Source organism: Alosa alosa, chromosome 12, assembly GCF_017589495.1.
Source record: "Alosa alosa isolate M-15738 ecotype Scorff River chromosome 12, AALO_Geno_1.1, whole genome shotgun sequence".
Lineage (NCBI taxonomy): Eukaryota > Metazoa > Chordata > Actinopteri > Clupeiformes > Clupeidae > Alosa > Alosa alosa.
This window is the reverse complement of record NC_063200.1, coordinates 7,783,656-7,804,257: the sequence shown is the minus strand read 5'-3', so window position 1 is coordinate 7,804,257 and position 20,602 is coordinate 7,783,656.

Sequence of the window (20,602 nt, the reverse complement as noted above, 5' to 3'; positions counted from 1 at the left end):
TGAGGCAAAGGAATGTACATCTGTCTGAAATTTTGGCTAAAAACAGTCTGCTGTAACTGCACTGCTGCTATTATTAATTGTTAACTTCCGGGAACTATTTGAGGCTTCCATTAGCTGCCATTGTTGGAAAAAAATGGAACATTAGCGTCAATGTAGTTGTCGCAACTCTACCTTTATATGTTTAGCGCCTCTCTACACTGTAAAATCCAATAAGTAACCCTTACTTTAAAAAACCATGGAAATCGATTGCCTTGAAAATTCAGACTAAAGTGGACTGGAATTCTAAAACTGAGCTTACAAGCAATTCCTTAGTGTAGTGTATTTACACTACAGCAAATTCATCCTTAACCTACCTAGGTATTGCAAGTGAAATGTACTTTAGTTTTTATTCATAAAACTCATGTTCTGAAGTTGAGGTAACTAATCAACCAATTCCTCAAATCTGGAATATGTAGTAACATTTACTTGAACAGCAAGTTAATCTTACTTGGTGAAACCATGGAAACCGATTGCCTTGAATTTAGCAAGTAAATATTACTCTAATACACAAGTTTGACTAACAATAGGCTCTATTCTAAAATAATGACATTTACAACTGCATCAGGTACAAATACTTGAATTATTTATTATTCTTGTAAACAAACTTTTGTTCAGTTTTAATAAAACAAACAAAAAAAACATGTTAATGTCTTAAACGACACAATTCAGCTGTAGCAACAACCTACATCTTTTTTTTCCTTGAACATTTTTTATAAAATCTTCTTTAATGGCCTGAAACTAAAATATACACGCTGCAAGTATTTCAGTAGCCTGTACCAAATAAAAATCACCACAGCCTGTACCAAGTAAAAAACACCACATCGTAAATTAACACGATAAATTAAAAATACTGTCTTCTTAAACATCCCTTAAAACTTAAAGGAGAATTCCATTGTGATATTGACCTAAAGTGTGTTGAAACATGATGCAGTGTGAGCGTATGTCTCATAGCCCATCTCGGCTTGTCCCCTGCACTCAAAATCTGGGCTAGTTAGCCAATGCTACCAACAGCTTTTTCAATGGTGGTGCTTGACATCCGGGCTAGTCATGCAAATAAATCACTCTTTTACACCATTTCTGAGCTCAATGTATCTCCACACTTCATTGGTAGACTTCGAGGGCCCTGACATTTAAAAGCGAGACATTGAGAACTTTGAAAAAGCACTGGTAGTTTACTTACAAGACGATTTATACAGACAGTATCTTCACGAAGTTTAAGCGTTTGCAGCCATCTTGAATTTAGTCACGCGATAAAGGGAGTGGCAGTAAGAATGAACAGGTATGATAAGGGATCAGATTCCAAAAATAATTTTGGAAATGCATGGATTCCAGTTGCTGCTACTGGAAGAAACTGGAATCCATGCATTTCCACTGAATTATTTTTGGAATCTGATCCCTTATCATACCTGTTCATTCTTACTGGCTGCTTTCGACTTATCGTGACTAAATTCAAGATGGCTGCAAAGCGTAAACTTCGCGGGAAGATATTGTCTGTATAAATCGTCTTGTAAGTAAACTACCAGTGCTTTTTCAAAGTTCTCAATGTCTCGTTTTAAATGTCAGGGCCCTCGGAAGTCTACCAATAAAGTGTGGAGATACATTGAGCCTCAGAATGGTGTAAAACAGTGATTTATTTGCATGGCTAGCCGATGCCGAAGCACCACCATTGAAAAAAGCTGTTGGTAGCATCGCTAACTCCAGCCAGATTTTGGAGTGCAGGGGACAAGGCGAGATGGGCTATGAGACATAACGCTCACACTCGTATCATGTTTCAACACACTTTAGGTCAATATCACACCGGAATCGTCCTTTAATCAGGCCACAAATTTATAGGGCCAAATTCTAAATTACTTACCACCACACACTTAAGCTTAGAACCAAAAAAGCTCAACAAATAGAAAACATCTCAACTCAGCAGAAGATTTTTAAGGCTTTGTAATTTTGGTGATAGCTTGTTCTGACCCAAGCCAAGCATCACCTTTTGAATGAAAGTCAATGTATTTTTCATTGACTTTGGGTAATCAAGGTGTAAGGCATATGATAACCCAAACAAGATGCAGAGTGCCTCAGGCAAACTTTTGAGACCATCCATTACCAGCCTCCCCTCAATGATGATGGCTGTAGACACTGGCTCCAGGTGGATAAGATTTGGATCAACCGATGTGTCATCTTCAACGACCGTCAGCAGCCCAAAGCAGACTTGTGCCCACATGTCATCACCATCAGTAACCTGTAACACAAATAGAAACACGATGACAACAGTTAAATATATGACTGATTAGTTATTAGCGTCCAAACTGTACCTTGCTGAAATGTAAAATAAATGGTAATGCAGCTGCAAGTAATCCAAGCTTTGTGTTAATCTCTTGGGGATGTCATCAGCATGAAATTAATGATACAAAAGATTTAGAAACATAAAATCAATTTTCAGCATTTTATTACATCCATGGAAACTTACCAAGCAGGTATTAAAGAAGCCACTAGGGTCATCACCCAGAAGAACTGGGAGGCCGCGGAGTACCAGTGTGCGCATAGCCATCACATCTTGTTTCTAGAAATGAATAAAGAGCCATACAGTGGCATTATACATCATTAATGATACAGTTGGAAATCAATGTTTCAGTGTTTCACTTTGTGGTTAATTAAGCTAAGCTAATAGATCATGCCATCTACAACATCTATGGAATAGAATTTCAGTGTTGTGTTGCATCCTTGCCTCTGTTAATAATATAACCAGTATTGTTTGTGTCCATGACTAACAGTTACTATTCTATTAGTATCACAGTGCACAATATATGTACACCCTACTCACTCGTAAATCAATCTGTTGCAACAATCCATTCAGTGTCTCTCCAACACCTCCCCGTTTGGTCTTGAATATTGAGACAAATTGTGGAGTATAGCGGTCAAGGGCTTCAAAGAAGTCATTCAGATTTGTTGCCGCAATCCTGTTGAATTCTGAGAACACCTAAAACCAGTAAAATACACTGTGAATATGCAGCAAGGCAAGTAAAGGAATTGTAAACATACCCTATGGGAAGAAAACACTAAATGTAGCATTTAAACTTGCTTTTGATATGCCATAAATACATAATCATACAGCTGTCAATAACAATTTATATGAAAACGCCAGCCATTCTCAACCCCTATCCCTGTTGTTCAACATCACCAAGTGCGGTCAATAGGAAAAAGAAGATAATACTTTATCCTCTTTCGATCTTGTGAGGGAAATTCGGTCTCTGCCTTTAACCCAATCAGAATTAGTGAAACACACAGCATACAGTGAATACGCAGTGAGGTGAAGCACACACTAACCTGGCAGAGTAGGCTGCCAACTACAGCGGCGCCCAGAGAGCAGTGAGGGATTAGGTGCCTTGCTCAAGGGCACTTCAGCCGCGGCCCACTGCTCAGGAATCAAACCAGCAACCCTTCGGTTACAAGCCGGATGTCCTAACCAGTAGGCCACGGCTGGATTTGGCAGAACATAACACAAATAGTGAATGGCAATGACGTAAAGCTGACCAATGGGGGCAAATAAACTCAGTTTCAGTTAACTTGTCCCCATTGTTTAGCTTTAGCTGCCAGTTTGCTATTCGGTCTATGTTGTACCAATGTTGTCCTTTTTCCTTCAAACAGCACTCTGTGATATGAAACAGCCTGAAAATGACTAGTTTTATTTTCTTTTAATCATGTACATGTGAACACTTACCTGTCTTTCTGTCAAGAGAGCTGGCCACCGTTCCCTCAATGTTTCCACTGGAGTTTCAGCCTCCACTATCTCTCGTCTCCTCAAAGAAAAAGTCTGATCCATTTTTGATGCAATTATGGTAGCATTTGGGTTTCTTTTTTTCATTTCTTCAGCGAGCAAAATTCTCACTGCTTCAAGGGTTTCCTCACTCTGGCTCTCTGGTAGTTCAGGTAAGAAATTGACCTAGCATCTTTTGGGCCTTTTGAGGCCTCTTGACACGGTCCCTGGGGTTCCTTTGCCACTGTTTACAGAGACCTCCGCACATCCCGCTTTGCGCAATTTTGATCGAAAGTTCCCCATCTTGAAGTAAAGACTATTTTTCCAGCTTGAACAACCATCTATAGATCCTGCTTCAGTCAGGCAGGGATGTTTGGCAATTAGTGCTCGTGCAACTGCACGAAGCCGGTCCTCATCTGGATAGGTGTCAAATTTGTAAATTTCCTCTGCCAACACATGTAGGATGTTGCGTTTTATATCCCAAGGACACTTGAATGTTTTGTTGTCTTTAAGATAGGCCAGATTTGCCTGTCTTAGTCTGAACTCAACATCAACTGAAAAAATAGGGATGCTGAAAAACTCCGGCCAGGCCTGTGTCCTTGATGATGATGGTATAATAACTGTGTCAGCAGAGCTGATGGAGACGTCTGATGAGTTGCTGGTTAGCTCTGGAACCACAGATGTTAGCAATGGAACCACTTTAACAGTACCAGCAGCTGGCACATTATCCATATTGTCCAAGTTACATAAAGCATTTCCAAAGTCTGGGTCCTCATACATCATGTTGAATTCGTACTGCAAATGGCAGTGTTCTCGAACAATTACTTTCAGTTCTTCCACAGTTTGTGGCTTCACATCCAGTGACAATTTTTGGATATCTTGATCGGTGACGATCACTCTGATCTTGAACCTCTTGAAGCCTGCATCTTGAACTCTTATTGAAAAATAAAAACATTTTAAAGCACATATCATATAAAGTGGCTGAATTTGTCATCACCCTGACATATTATAGAAAGAATGCTTGATTTCTAATGTTGGCCTGGTTATGCACACAAACTGATTACTTTTGACAAATTCTTTTTTTGTCCGAGGGTATAACTTCAAGGACTGATTTGGTATATTACACTTAGAGCCTTGTTTACTGATAGCTTCTGATGAAATACAATGGTTAAGATTGAAATTTTGAGAATTTTTGGTTGCTGCTGTAGCACCCTCCCACCTACAGAATGGCTGTATATGGTATGGTGCTGTTGTGCAATCTATCCTAAAACACATTAAACTTTTGTTTGTAGACGTGAAACTCACCGAGTGGTCAGTAATGTTCACTGATATGCTGACACAAAAATCATCTCAAAGTGCGACCTACATCATCTTGTATTGGTTCAAACTCTTAGGCGGACGTTTACATACGGGTGTGAGGAAAAATAGGTCCACAGTTGAGAATGAATGATCAAAAACCCTGCTGGAAACCATACTTTGCAGCGATTTTTTGAGACAGCGAACATTGGTGCAGCAGTGCACCTATGCATCCATTCTGTAGGTGGGGGCTATTGCAACAACCAAAAATTATTGTGTCATTCGTCAAAATTTTAATCTTAACCATTTTATTTTCACCATATTATCAGAAAACAAGGCTTTAAGCCTACCCTTTCAGGGGGATATCCGGTGTGAATCAATCCATAGCCCTGTTGTTTGGGCTCACCGAGTGCTGTCATTAGAAAAAGAACGACAAAATGTGATACAAAATAGACATAATACTGAACCTGCAGCTAACACTAACTGAATGGGGCACTGAAACTCCTTTTCCTATGCCCCATTCAGTCAATGTTTCCGGTTTGCTGTTGAGTCTTTATTGTAACAAATTCTCTAATTCTTTTTCCTACAGAGAGCACTCAGTGACCTCAAACAACTGGGATATGGATTGAATCACACTGGATTTCTCTTTTAAGCAAATACAGTACTCAGCACAAAACATGACGTTTCAGGACCACATATGAGTTTCCTTTTACTTTGTACGCAGATAATGGGAAAACATCATTCAGCTCAGACAACTGAGTCACAGTGAGACCCCCTGCTCCACTAGAGCACAGTTCATAGGCACGGAGATGCTCAGTGTACCAAGATGTCAGAAGCCTGCAGACAAACAGCATTTCTGTGTTGATCACAACAATGCTGGTGATCTGCCTGAACTCTGGGAGGCCTGCGAATTTGCCAACTGAAATGATCATATCTGCACTGTACTCAATACCATGAACACATGCAGATGATGCCACCAACACGGTACTCTGCTGGCCATTTCGCTGCTGTAGTAGACTTTGAACATTGTCAGGAAAAGATTTGACCATGACAGACTGGATCTTATCAATTTGCATAGCAGGCTTGAAAAACATTGGGGAATCTAAATGGAGACCCATAGTTTTTTGATGTCTCACAGCCAAGGTAAGAGCCACATTCTTGAAATTCCGAGTGTCATGTAGGACCTGTTTGAAAAATTTGTGTTTCCCCCATGGTCCATACATCTATGAGAGGTCCAAAGGTCTGAACCATCTGAGGGTAATGTTCAATGAAATGATGTTTTGGACGAAGTTTGAAATTGGGAAATGTTGTCTGCAGTAAATCTCTATGTTCAGAGATTTTACAATCAAGGAAGTGGATCAACTCATCAGTGAAGTGTGATGACATTACAATCTCCACTATATCTTTAAGAAGCATCACTGTCTCCCATGCTTCATCTCCCTCAGGGATACTGTGACCTATCATTAATGGTAGAAGCCGGAGGAGAGACCAGTTCTCATGTCCATTACCCCCAATTATTCCCTTTGATATGAAGCTCTTTGGGATTTTCTGAGGTTGGTTAACTTTATCTGAGAAAGTGTATGGAAACTTACGAATGGCTTCATTCACGGAGTCTAAAGACACATACTTCTTAGCAATGCAACTTTGAAGACATAGGGCCAGTTCTACTGGCACTACACCCTCTAAGAAATCATGCAAAATATCAGGTGGGAAACCATCCACCACATGAAAGTATGTCAAGTTATCACTCAATGGACATCCTCTTTTGACACCGTAATGTTTCGCCATGGTACGATCATGGAGTACTTCTTGCACATGTGTATCATGACTCTCTCTTGTCCTGGGCTGGTGTAGACCTGATCTAACCTCTTTATCCTGCACATCATTTCGATGGCACAGGCAAAAACGACAAAAGCGGTCTGCAGCAAAACTCTCCTGGAACCCTGCCAAAGAGTGAGCACCCAAGTTGTCTGCTGATACATACAAGACAGTACCTTTCACACTCTCGGCTAACTGCTCAACAAAAACACCATGTTCCTCAAGAGTCACAAGATCCTGAAGGAGAGGACGAAGTACTTCCTGATAGCCATGTTTTTGTACTGAGCTATTCTTACACAACAGAGCAAGCTGGATAGTGTGGAGAGCTGACCGGTGTTTGGAGTCGAGATTAGCTAGTACCCAATAAACAGCACACATCTTGTGTTTTTTCTTGGATGTTCCCAGTGGATTTGCCACTTCGAATTCATCTATATATAATCCAAGAACAATCCTAAATTCGTCCACATTTAAAAGAGCATTACCTGTGAAGCAAGTGCCATCCCTGAATGAGTGGTAGCCTTCAGGTACGGTCTCTGTATGCAGCGCCTTCTCCAAGATGTCCTTATGGCTTAAGAAAGCCTGCAGCATCTTCAGTATGGGAACATAGACAACAGAATTACCATTTTTATCAAGAGGATATTCAACTGGCATAACAACTGGAAATTCTTGTTTAACGTAAGATGCTCTCTTGCTAGCGGTTGATAGAGATCCATCTGTATCCGTATGTTTCAGCAAGACATTATTTTGTGAAACAGCATTCATAATTTCACTCACTACATAATTCACATCCACATTATCACAATGCTGACTGATAATCTCTTGGACTGCGGTTCGTAATACTGGCCGTGAAAGTAACTGAATCTGATTAAGACGCTGAATTACTACCTGGGCAGCATAGTCAGATATGTGAAGGATGGTTTGCATTTCCAAAAACAGTGATGCAAGGTTACATTCTAGCTGAGATTCTAGATCTGTTATGCTATCTGCACAGTCATCAACTTCACAAAGGGTGTCATCTTGTGAAGATGCCCCTTCCCCCTCTTGAGAGTGCTGATCCTCTGATTGTGAAATGACTGATCTGACTTCAATCTTGAATGGAGTAGTGCACCAACTATGCATTCTACTTTTGTGTGCATTAAATGTTGAATACACACTAGTATGAAAATCACACCCTTCATATGGGCATGGAACGTTCTGCTTTAATTTCAAATGGCTACGCACATGTGTGAAAAAATCTGCTTCAGTGCAGGGCTCCCCATATTCACAAACCTGTCACTAGTTTACTTGCTTGGCCAATGTCTGCCTGAGAGTGCCATTTGGATAAATGAACTTTGAGTGCATTAAATGACTGAGAAGTGCATAAACAATCCATATGAAGACAAGGTATTGGTTGTTGCCGAGTAAACCCGCCATGTCTAAGACGATAATGCTTAAATAACTGACCTCTTTTGTCTGCCGAAAAAATGCAATGCTTACATTTCCACTGCATGCTTACACCATCTTCTAAAGTTGCAGCTAACCTTAACTTTGATTCTTTTCAATTCCTCCTGCTTTAAAATTCTAAATTAGCTGCCAATTTTGAATTGGACAGTAATTTACTAGTAGGCTAGTTAAAGTTACATTATACATTAATTTATCCGACTGTTCATGCAAAGCACGTGTGGTGTGGTGTTGTGGGGGGAAGGGGGGCCATCGATCGAACGTTAGCTCCTTCGAACCAAAAACATGCCTGGGCAAATTCTAACAGTTGGCCAACATGTATATCCAAGGATAGCTTACCACAAAGTCTTAAGAAAGGAAAACGTCTGTTTTTTTATCTTCTGAATGCTTTCAAAAAAGATTCTTCAGAAGAGCAAACTGAGAGAGCGAAAATTCAAATAACACAAGCTCCAGCGCAGTAACGTGTTCTTCTCGTTCTCACTCGCATGCTCTCACTTCTTCTAATTTCTTCGTCTTCTTCCCTGCAGAAATACACGCAATAGCGCCTCCTAATGGTAGAAATTTGTCACTGTTGAGGTTACTTGTCTCAGACAAGTTAACCTCAGTCTTATTATGAAGTAACATGTTTTTTTCACCATGGAAGTAACTGTTACTTTACCCAAATCATTAAGATGCACACATTTGTCGCTGAAAGTAAAGTAAACAAGGTTAATGCAAGTTCACACAAGTGTTAGATTTTACAGTGTAGCGTGTTTGGCTATAGTGAGAGGTGGCTATCCTGAATTCTTTATATAGCTTACCATCAATCAAATAAGTGGGGTTTCACTAATAAACTTATCAGTGTGTAATCAGTGTTTAACTTGTGTGTGTGTAATGGCTAACTTATTATATGAAATACTATTTCCCTTTAAATCACTATTTAAGCATTAATATGTACACTTTAACATCAAACTTTAACAAGGTAATGTCTTGGACTTACCTTAATCCTTTAAACACTTTCTAACCAAAATTACTCTTTTTCTTAATTAACTTAAAATATCAAAATAGTCATTCACCACAACTGTTTTATAAAAAAGTATAAAAGATTTACTTAGAAAAAAAGGTAAGTATTTAAATGTGTCTTTTCAAAAATCACTTCTCCAATCATAAATGCATTCACATTGAAAACATGAGGGCCCAAAAAAAATAAAATAGCCGCAATAACCTAACTGTAAATACCCTTCAAATGTTCAAATGATGCAGGCCTGAATGCAGTCTGGGTGGTTGTAACAAACTGGGGGGGGGGTGTTATTTCATGAAAATGTTCAGATTCAACTTTTAGCCCAGATTTTCTAATGCTCCCCCATGTCTTGGGAATACATTGATGTGAAAAATGTAAAAAATCAACCCCCCCCCCTGAAAATTACTTTTTTCAACCCTGAAAACGTGTTTTTTGCCAACTTTCAAAGTACATAGTGGATTTATGTTCATGCTGGGTCCTTTAAAAGGTATTTAATGTGGCATGCAATGCCGTAAGAGTACTTTGCACTACAAAGGGTATAGTGTCAAGGTCATATTTTAGGTCAAAGGTCACAAAAATGGCTCAAAATGCCTATTTTTTTCCACAAAAAACACAATATTCTAACATTTTGTTAAGTTCAGTGTAGAGAAATGTTCATTATGGGCCCTTTGATGGTCTTTCATGTGGTATGTCATGTCATGAGAATAGTTTGCATTATAAAATATCCTATTTCAAGGTCAGATCAAAGGTCACCCAAATGCACCAGAATTACATTCAATAGAAACATTAAGCAGAGATCATTACAATGCACAATGTAAAACAAAGTTGACCTCAGTCATAATGTTCTGCATGGTTCACTTTGATAGGCCATCTACAACTGCATCAAAATCCTCCCAGGACACGTCTGCTCTAGAACTTATCTTTGACAAATATGTCTTCAAGTTGTTGGCATATCTAGACAGAGGCAGATTTTTATAATTCTCCTTCAGCTTGAACAGTGGAGATGTTTTGGGCAACGACAGACTGGTGGCCTTACTGCATCTTATCTCAAGATAGAGCCGGTCACCTTTGGCTTCTTCTGATATGACTGTTGACTGAATGAACTCGTCGACCTCCTCTGGCTTTGTGAAGGGACCACCCATGGACTTCAGTTTGTGCAAGTCTGCATTGCGTTTTCGATCCAGGTCCTCATTCTGAGCTTCTCTCACACTTAGTCCCTTCTCTTCCAGCTTCTGCTGTGAATCCTTCCAGTTCTTCCAGAGGGCTACAAGCTTACCATCGTGCCTTACCAGGTCACGGAATCTGTCCATTTCGTCTGCTGGCTTTAGTTCAATCAGGTCAATTGACTTCGCCTTCACAATGCTGCTGCTTGCAGCAGCTATCTGACAAGCCCCACGGACTGACAACTCATGCTGAAATGATCCCACATGCCTCTCAGCAGCAATGTTGTTGATTGGTGCATGTTGCAACTTAGCTTGATCCTTTTTGTTGACAAGGAGTTCACTGTTTTCATCAAAATCTCCAAAACCAAAGACATCTGCCCGCTGTCGATGAAACCCCTGAGCTAGCTTAGGGAGAGCAAGAGAAATGACTTTGACAATTCTGTCTGAATGTTCTTGCACAACACTGGCAACAGCCGAAAGAATCTCTTCACTGTACTTGCAGTGTTGGAATGACTCCATGGTTATGAATCCAAAAGCTGGCTTAGAAGTGTCCAGAAGTGCACACGGATCAGTCGTTGACAGATCAAGGTACAGTTCCTTCATGTGATGAGGGAGTCTGCTGTAGTTGATAGCTGTCGACGTGGTGATTGCTAGGAAAGGCTCTATCAAATGGACACCAAACAATGCGCCTACTGCCAGGTGCACCTTCAAAAACTCAACTCCCTCAAATGCCCTCACAATGCATGCCAGGCTATTAGTGACATGGTCATACTTTGCAAGAAAGACCAGATGTAGGGATCAAGGTAAAGAATCACGGCACAAAGGTACACAAAACGATTGAACCGTTCCTTCCTGAATCCTACTGCCAGATTCTTCTTGGGTGACATATGGATTGAGAACTGTGCGCTCTGGTTCCATGCCTTATGGTTGAAATCAGGACTAAAAAGATACAGTGATACAGTGGATGAACTGCTCAGTAATGCTGTTGTGTTGATTTGTGGCAGTTAACTTGCTGAAAATCTTCTCTGAGCCTATACCCTGTTCGATGGCTGCAAAGAGATTGAGGAGTTCACGGTTGAACATTAGCACAGGATGAGTGTGGCATAGAAGGTGGTCCGGTGGTCCACATCTTCAAGTTCCTTCTTGGATTTTGACCTTGTTCCATGAATGCAAATCGCCATTGTTAATTCGTTCGTCAGTACTGGACATGCCAAACTTCAATTATGGTGAATGTGGGTTTTGTCACTGAATAAAAGCCACATCACATGAGATGTTTTTTAGAAACAAAATATCTTAACTTGTATGACACTTAAATTGTCTGTCAGTAGTAGTGTGACACATTTCGACGAGAACCATGATTTGATAAAGTGTGGGAATGTTATTGATTTTTTGGGGGAAAAAGGCATTTCGGTGACCTTTCACCTACAATATGACCTTGGCATTAGACTTTTCATTGTGCAAAGTACTCTTACGATACGACATGACACATTTGAGATCATTAAATGGTCCAACATGAAAATATTTATATGTTGTAATAGGCCAAAAGTGGAAAAGCTGTGGAATATGGCAAAAAACACGCATTTTCAGGGTTTAAAAAGTATTTTTGGGGTACATCTTGTTGCATCAGGAAATCAGGGCTATTGTGGTATTTGGTATTAACACCCCCTACTTAAACAAAATGGCTGCTTCACCACCAAGGCATAAAAAAAAGAAAATGGTACCTTTACTCAATGGGAATGTAGCCTCACACACGCAGAATCAAAGGCAACAGCAGCAGGAGATATGACGAGAAGATTCACAATGAAGAGGAGACGGTTAAAGAGAAGATTCATGCAGCTGACGACCTCGCAAAGTCCAGAGGCGGACAGAGTACACAGCTTCATTACTTGAGTAAAAGTACAGATACCCTTTGCTAAATTTTACTCAAGTACAAGTAAAAGTACAACAGTCAGATGTGTACTTAAGTAAAAGTACTGAAGTACTTGTTTTTAAAAGTACTTGAGTATTCAAGTTATGAAAAATGTTAATGTTAATACCTTTTTACCATGTTGCCAGGGATGGCCAGTTTTTCTAATACATGTATTTAAAATACTTATTTAAAATACAAAATACTATTTTGTAATTGAAACACTTAAAGCGAAAACTATCATTAACTTGTTCAGAAAATTGAAATAGTGGCGAGGTGGGGCCACGGGTTGGCACATTCCCGGGATGGACCTGCTGCATCTTCATCCATTGTATCGTCCATGGTTTTGACTTTGGTGGAAAGCTGAACGTGATTGCTGATAGGCTGTCCCAATCAGTGGCACCTGCACTGAGGGAAACAACAAATTGAGGGTTTCCGAGATTTTTCTTTTTCCTTTTTTTTAGAAGAAGTAACGGGTACTCACGGTTATGGATAGAAATGTAGTGGAGTAAAGAGTACAATATTCAAATGTACTTGAGTAAAGTAATGAGTACTCCCCAAAAATGATACTCGAGTAAAGTACAGATCACTCAAAATTGTACTCAAGTAAATGTACTCCGTTACTGTCCGTCTCTGGCAAAGTCCACCACTCGACAACGCTATCCGGCTCCGTCGGGTTTTTGTCGTTCTTCTTGCAGTTTCACACAGGCTTTAACTAGTCAAGGTCACTGATTGCTAGCTTGTTAGCAAAGTCCATGCAAAGCACTAGCCACTAAGTCAGTAGCTAATTTAAACTTCTTTCTGTCTTTGTGTGCCGAGTCATCCACTCAACCGGACATAAACTATCACCATTTACGCTTTGTATAGGAGTTCTTGTTGAACACTTACTAAACTGGTGCATTACATAAACAGTTCTCTATAAGCAAACACGCTTCTCGACATGTACTCTTTCGTGCTTTCTCCCAACTCCCATTTTTTTTTGTCTTTACGTTTCTCCCGCACCACTCACTTCCTTGTCCTTTGAACTTGAATGTGATTGGCTCATTCACAAAACTTTAGAAATAAAATAAATTCACAAAACATTTGTGTAACTCTTTCTTCCTATTATTACAGGCATTTTTAAAGCATTTTAACATATTATTAAACAACAAATATTTAACATTTTAAATGCTATTCTCAGTAAAGATGAACATTACCCAATATGCATTTCTCTTATTGAGCAAACTCATAAATAGATTGCTGGTCAACGAATCTTAACCTTTTAACCTTACATTCTATTTTTTAAACTATGAAATTATGTATTCCCATTCGTATACATTTTCAACAGGGTTACATATGGCTCTGATGGTATGGCTATGGTATGGTATTCTCTCCGATATAATAATTACAACACATTGGGTTTGGCAAGAAATTTGGCAATACTACTTTCACACAAGTGATTGAACCCTGCTTGGAGACATATTGTCCGTTTTGCTTTTAAGGATTTCATCTGCAATGGAAAAAAATGGAACGACATGTAGGCTATGCTTACTTTAGTGCTGGACTTGGACTCGACTTGATCAATAGGGACTCGACTCGGACTCGACGTGGATCAATAGTGACTCGACTCGGACTTGACTCGGATGAGTAGTGGACTCAACTCGGACTTGACTTGGAATTTTTTTTTAATGACTTGGACTTGACTCGGACTTGAACACTGGGGACTCGAACCTGGACTCGGACTCGAGGCATAGTGACTTGACTACAACACTGCCATAGTCATATGGTTTAAGCGTGACTACTCCCAATGGGTAGTCACTTCATCAAATGTTGGTGGTTTGTTACCTTACTTGTTGTGAGCAAGGTTGTCTAGTGATCTTGCCGTAACAGTACAGATCCACTAGCATTTTTCTACATTTTGTCGTGTCGCATTCCACTCTAGTCCTATAGGTGACGTCAAGCGACTTTAACGTGCCCGCAAAGCATTCCGGGAAGGCAGGCGATGCCCATCTTTATGCAAATTAATCTGTTGAACGCGAGGCGACTATCAGAGAATGTCTAATAAGAGGAGAACCGCCACCAGAGAATGTCTAATATGGGGAGAACCGCCACTCTTGGGAAACTTCCGGTTTCTGAACTGGTTGCAGTTCCTTTTCTGGTTCCACATGAAGGCGCTCACGAATAAGTGCAGAATTAATGGAGGTCTATGGAGCTGTACCCATCAAATCCACTTTTCTCGGGATATAATTTTTTTGCCCAGAAATTTGAATGTTGCATGCGAAAAGAGGGGCAGAGAAAATACACACCGCTGAGTATTATATTTTTGAGTCACTTATTTGTTCTAAAAGCCTTTCAAATGTGTCAATGGCGTCATTCATTAGCAGAAAGCTAGTGTGTTGTGGGCAACAACGACCCAACCTGTAAGAAATCGAAAGGACGTAAGTACTCGTTCATTCAACTTTTGACCTATAATCCATAGTGAGCTTGCAGAAACCACAATCAAATCTTCGATTTTTCAACGACAACCAGGTGAAAGAGACAAATTTAGCCGTCTATCTCCATAGACCCCCATTGTTTTTGCACTTAATCGTGATCGCCCCTAGTGGAACTGCAACAGATTGCAGGTACAATGGAGTTAATAGGGAGTGATCCGGCTCTCCGTAAACGGGCTCTGCGACTATCCAATGAAAGGACGTAGGTCCTTTGTTCTACCACAACGGTGCCTGTGAAACTTTGGTTCCGCTTACAAGACAAATAATGTTTTAACGATCTCTTTCACGACCACCCAATAGTCCATAAAACAAACAAAACTATTTGAGATTGCATTGAGTAGTTTAAATAAAACAAGATTTCAAAATGGCTTGCATAGTTTGTTTAGGCTATTAATGTGTTGTATACTGTTAAGTACATGCCTAAAATTGTGGTCCATTTGTGGAAAAACACTTAAGATACGTTAAAACGAACTGAATATGAGCTGGTAACTGACATTTTAAACAAAACGCCCACACACGACTGAACGAGGGGAGGCAGCACGACCCCATGCATATGTTGTGTCGTGCAAGTGGATCGGTACCGTGACAGGTTCGCTCGCGTGACGCATTCAACAGCACCTAAGCAGATTTTCTAAAATCGTAAAGTTAACTCCTTAATATCTATGAAAAAAATAAAAAGTCAAGTCATTTCAAGTCATTTGTCTCAAGTCTAAGTCAAGTCTCAAGTCATGATTAGCAAGTCAAAGTCAAGTCGAATCTTTTATACATGTTGATCAAGCAAGTCTCAAGTCCTGAAAAATGTGACTCGAGTCTGACTCAAGTCAAGTCATGTGACTCGAGTCCCCCATGTCTGCCAAGCAAAAACCCAAAATAATTATCTTATTGAGAGGAAGCAAAAAAAAAAATCAATACAGTTAACAGTCAGATGCTTCTTTCTTATGTGTTCTTAGATATGTGACCTTCATGCATATCAGCTGGCCAACACACACACACACACTCTCACTCAGGCCTCATGTCGACTGACAGGAGAGAAGACAAAGACAAAACGGACTCACGTTTTTAGTTGCAACACATACAACACATAACATGTAGCCTATAGTTTTAGACACATTCTTTCTCCTAATTATTTTGTGGTATATTTGATTGGCTGACACACAATGTTAGCAGCAATGGGATGTTTTGAATAGGCGTCCCCACCTTTATCTTAGTTTGGCCCAACTAATGCTGCTGACCATGTGTGGCTGCCACAGACAGACAAAGCTGCCAAGTAAATTAACTTTCCCTTAACAGCGCAGATGAGGCGGATGTTTTCTTAGATTCAAATAGCTTTGCAGCTCCGAACAAACTATGCCAATTAGTAGTTCAAGCAGGGGCAGGTTGACACTCAGACATGTTAGTATCAGAGAGTACCTTTAGCAGACAATTGCCAAGCACACATACACATAACCCATAGGTCAGAAACATACATAGACATACATGTTGAGACACAAACTCATAGACTCATGTTCCTGATTGGTTACTGTAAAGTGACTGGTCTCAAAATTTGACAGATTGTCCAATTTAGCAAACCCAGTGATGGTGATCCCCACCCAGACCCAGCATCAATCATCTGTAACTCTCAGGAGATTCGTTGACTTATACCGGTTTGTGTGCGCACACAATCTGTTCCTTGTTTAGGGGCAAAATGCCCAATTCTGTCAAGGGCCTAGATACACTATACAGCATATCACCCAACATGGACAGTAATCTTGCTCAACTGAATCTCCCTTGTTGTCCAGCTAAGGACTATAGCGTACTAATAGCGTAAGGACAAAACGTACTACTTACCGAGAGCGCGTCTTACCAGCGGGCTGAGGGATCACACAAAGTAAGTTTGGTAAAAAGAACAATCCTTAATTCAATAGATCAATATAATCCTTATCAATCTCGGCAGAACCTCCATAAACTGTTGGTAATTTTGATACCATAGATTTAATAGAGACCCAGTCAGACCAATAGTATGAAAAATCATGAACAGAGTTTATTTACAATGATGCGCATCAAGGGTGAGACAGCATGACTTCACCTAAAGATCCATCAGCTGCTCTAGACAAGGAAATAGTTAGGGTTTAAGTATCCTTCCAGGCTGACGGGAGATGGCGTTGGTCATCCCATCTCACGTGGACTACACTGAATCAGACTCTGATTAGTGGCAACCTGGCAATCCGGAGCAGATAGCTACTGATGCAGCCATGCAGAACAGTGAAACACTGCAGTCATAATATTCCTGCTTATCTCTAAATACAGTCACACACAGATATACACAGGGACAGTACAGATATCATACAGTCATTACATAGAATCATACTTTTAGTATCAAAGTGACCCACTAATGAGAAATGCAGAATATTAAACCACATATTGGAATATTGGACATAATGTTCTATTCCACTTTCTCTCAATGTTCATATTTTTCAGTTGGCCAACATTTCTAAAAAAACGTTTTTTGTATTGGTCCTAAGTAATATTCTAATTTTCTGAGATACTGAATTTGGGATTTTCATTAGTTGTCAGTTATAATCATCAAAATGAAAATAATTAAACTTTTGAAATATCAGTCTGTGTGTAATGAATGACATACAAGTTTCATTCAGTGGAATTACTGACATGATTGAACTTTTGATGATATTCTAATTATATGACCAGCACCTGTACATTTGGCCTTATAAACTCTTAAAGTCATTGGACCTTCCCTTTCGGATTTTCTTAGGTCCTCTGTGACAGACGGTTCTGCAGATGTCTTTTGCAAGGGTATTGTCAAGCAGTTTCTTCATAGTAAAGATGCTACGGCATTTTCTGTGATACAATATGGATGGTATTCTACCCTCAGGGAGACCTTTAGCAAGATCAAGGATGGGGCGATAGGCTCTTATTTCAGCTGCTCTCAGTAGTGTGTTCCATGACTTTATGTTCATACAGTAGGTGCCACAAGGTTTATCATCTGAACAATGTATTAAACACTCCGCCTGAATACCACTACTTCCTTCTGCCATGCTTCTCTATTCTGGGATGTACAACAATTTGAAAGCAACAGAGATATATCAGGAATGATGTGCTAATTTTGTTGTGCTGGGCAAATGATGTGCTAGGCATTTTCCTACTCAGCAACAGTGTGTGTGACTGTGTGTGTGTGAGAGAGGGAGAGACAGAGGGAATATATGAAGTGTGTGTGTGTGTGTGTGTGTGAGTGAGAGAGAGTGTAAGAGAGTGTGAGTGTATGTGAGGGAGAGAACATGTTTGTGTATGTGAAGTATGTGTGTGTGTATGTGAGGAAGAGAAAGAGAGTGAGAGTGCAGTGGCTTGACTGTGCATCATCAGTATTCTGCCACTCTCATTAGTATTCTAGCCTAACAACTGAAACTGCTCTCTCACACATGGCTACATCTCTGTATATTATTTAAGTAAGTATAAGTAAGTATATGGACTCTTTTGATCCCGTGAGGGAAATTTGGTCTGCATTTATCCCAATCCAGGAATTAGTGAAACATACTCAGCACACAGTGAAGTGAAGCGCACTAATCCCGGCGCAGTGAGCTGCCTGCAACAACAGCGGCGCTCAGGGAGCAGTGAGGGGTTAGGTGCCTTGCTCAAGGGCACTTCAGCCGTGCCTACTGGTCGGGGTTCAAACCAGCAACCCTCCGGTTACAAGTCCAAAGCGCTAACCAGTAGGCCACGGCGGCCCCTAATTTTTGTCCTTTCTTTTGTTCACACACAAATTGGGGAAGTCTACAGTACGGTTTACAGCAGACATCATTGCTTGATAATGATGTTAGTACCTTACTTGGGCCGGTTGGGTTATTATATCTAGTCATTCACAAGTAGCCTAGTCATTGGTCATATCCTTACTCATTCTCACACATCTGAATCATAACAAAAAATAAAAATAAACAGGACTCACCTTGTAATCTGTTTTTGACACTACAACAGCCATTGTTGTTCTGTAGCCTAACTAAACTGCTTCCATCCACATACTGGCCCTGTGGCCCATCAAACACCAACAACATACTCTAAAGTTGGCAGTTTATATTTGTATTGTAGAATGTTCAGAAAAGAAATCTAGTTCCAGAAAAATTGAAAAAACAGATTTTAGGCCTAATAGTTATGCAGGATCTACATGCATTCTCTTTAGAATTGAAATATCATGGCATGTCCGATCATTATAGTTTTGGTATCATTAAGGAAAACAGATTAATTACCCTAAAATATATTTTTCTGAGAAGTCTATATATTCTAGATGTGATATAATGTGCATTGAGACATCTCCCAACTTCCTCCATACCACTATACCTTAGTTCTGTAATGTATTTTGCATTACATTGATTACATGCATTGATTTTCAATGGACAGCTATTAGTTATGGGTCTTAAATAGCTGTGTAAAGTGTATTCAGCTATCTAACCCATATATTTTCTAAAAGCCTATACTCTGTAGATGTGATATAGCAAGAGTTTGGATTTGACCCACCCACTTTTAGTCTTTTGCCTCAATCTAATCCTATATGATAGGTGAAAAAGTGTATGACGGATACATTTTAGCCTATGTAATTCATGGAAAGCTAAATTACCCATCTAAACTGTATATTTTCTAAAAGCCTATGCCATTTACATATGATATATCATAGATTAAGACATATCGCATCATCCCACACACTTGCATACACCTATACCTACACATAGGCATGTATTGTGAATTGTACTGGGTATGGGTATAAAAGCTAGTAAAAATACAACTAAGCTACCACTTAGAAAACATATCTCTCAGACATAGAGGATTACGAAAATCATTGCTAGATTTTGCCACCTTTGCTGATACATGGTGCTCTGGCCCATGGACTATGATGGTGGGGACAAAATTATGGGCTTGTTTGCTCATTTTATTTTTTGTACAATGAGCACACAGTTTAGTGAAATTGTACTAAAACTAGCACTATTTACTGGAGTGGACAATTTAGTAAAACGTGTGCACTAGGTAGTAAAACAAGTGCACATTATACAAACTTGTGCACAGAGCAAAATGAGCACACTATTTCGTGTGCATGTTCTCTCCGTATATATATAAAAAAAAAATTCTCGACTTCATGGCTTAATTTCACTCTGACCATCAACTGTGAAACCAGATGTGTGTCTCTCCTAAATGTCCAATGAATTCATTTAGGCACAGGTGGACTCCAATTAAGTTCTAGAAGCATCTCAAGGACCATTTACAGAGGTAGGATGCACTAGAGCTCAATTGCAAGCGTCATAGGGTCTTAAATAGGATATTACCGTCTCTTATTTTGGAGTATTTTGTGTAGAAAGAAAGTAACACTTGTGGTATACTCTTCTGAAACTCTTTTTTTTAACTAAATTTATACATTTCCACATTTTAAAACCACTCCATCCACCCTTATTGGAACAAATAGCTTAACTGCAGAATGACTTCTAAAGCAGTGGGACATCTGGTTGGTTCTGGGTGCAATTAGAGGGTGTCCAGAGGATGAGCAGGCAGAGTTTAACAGAAAAATGTAAATGTGAGTGTGTGTATGTATGTGTGTGTGTGTGTGTGTGTGTGTGTGTGTTTAAGTATGCAGGTTTTAGTTGTTGTGCACTTTTTTAAACTTATATTGGATTTTATGGTACGGTGGTGTTTTTACAAATGTTCAAAATGTTCAAAACTAATGCACAGTATATATATGCAACAGCAGTA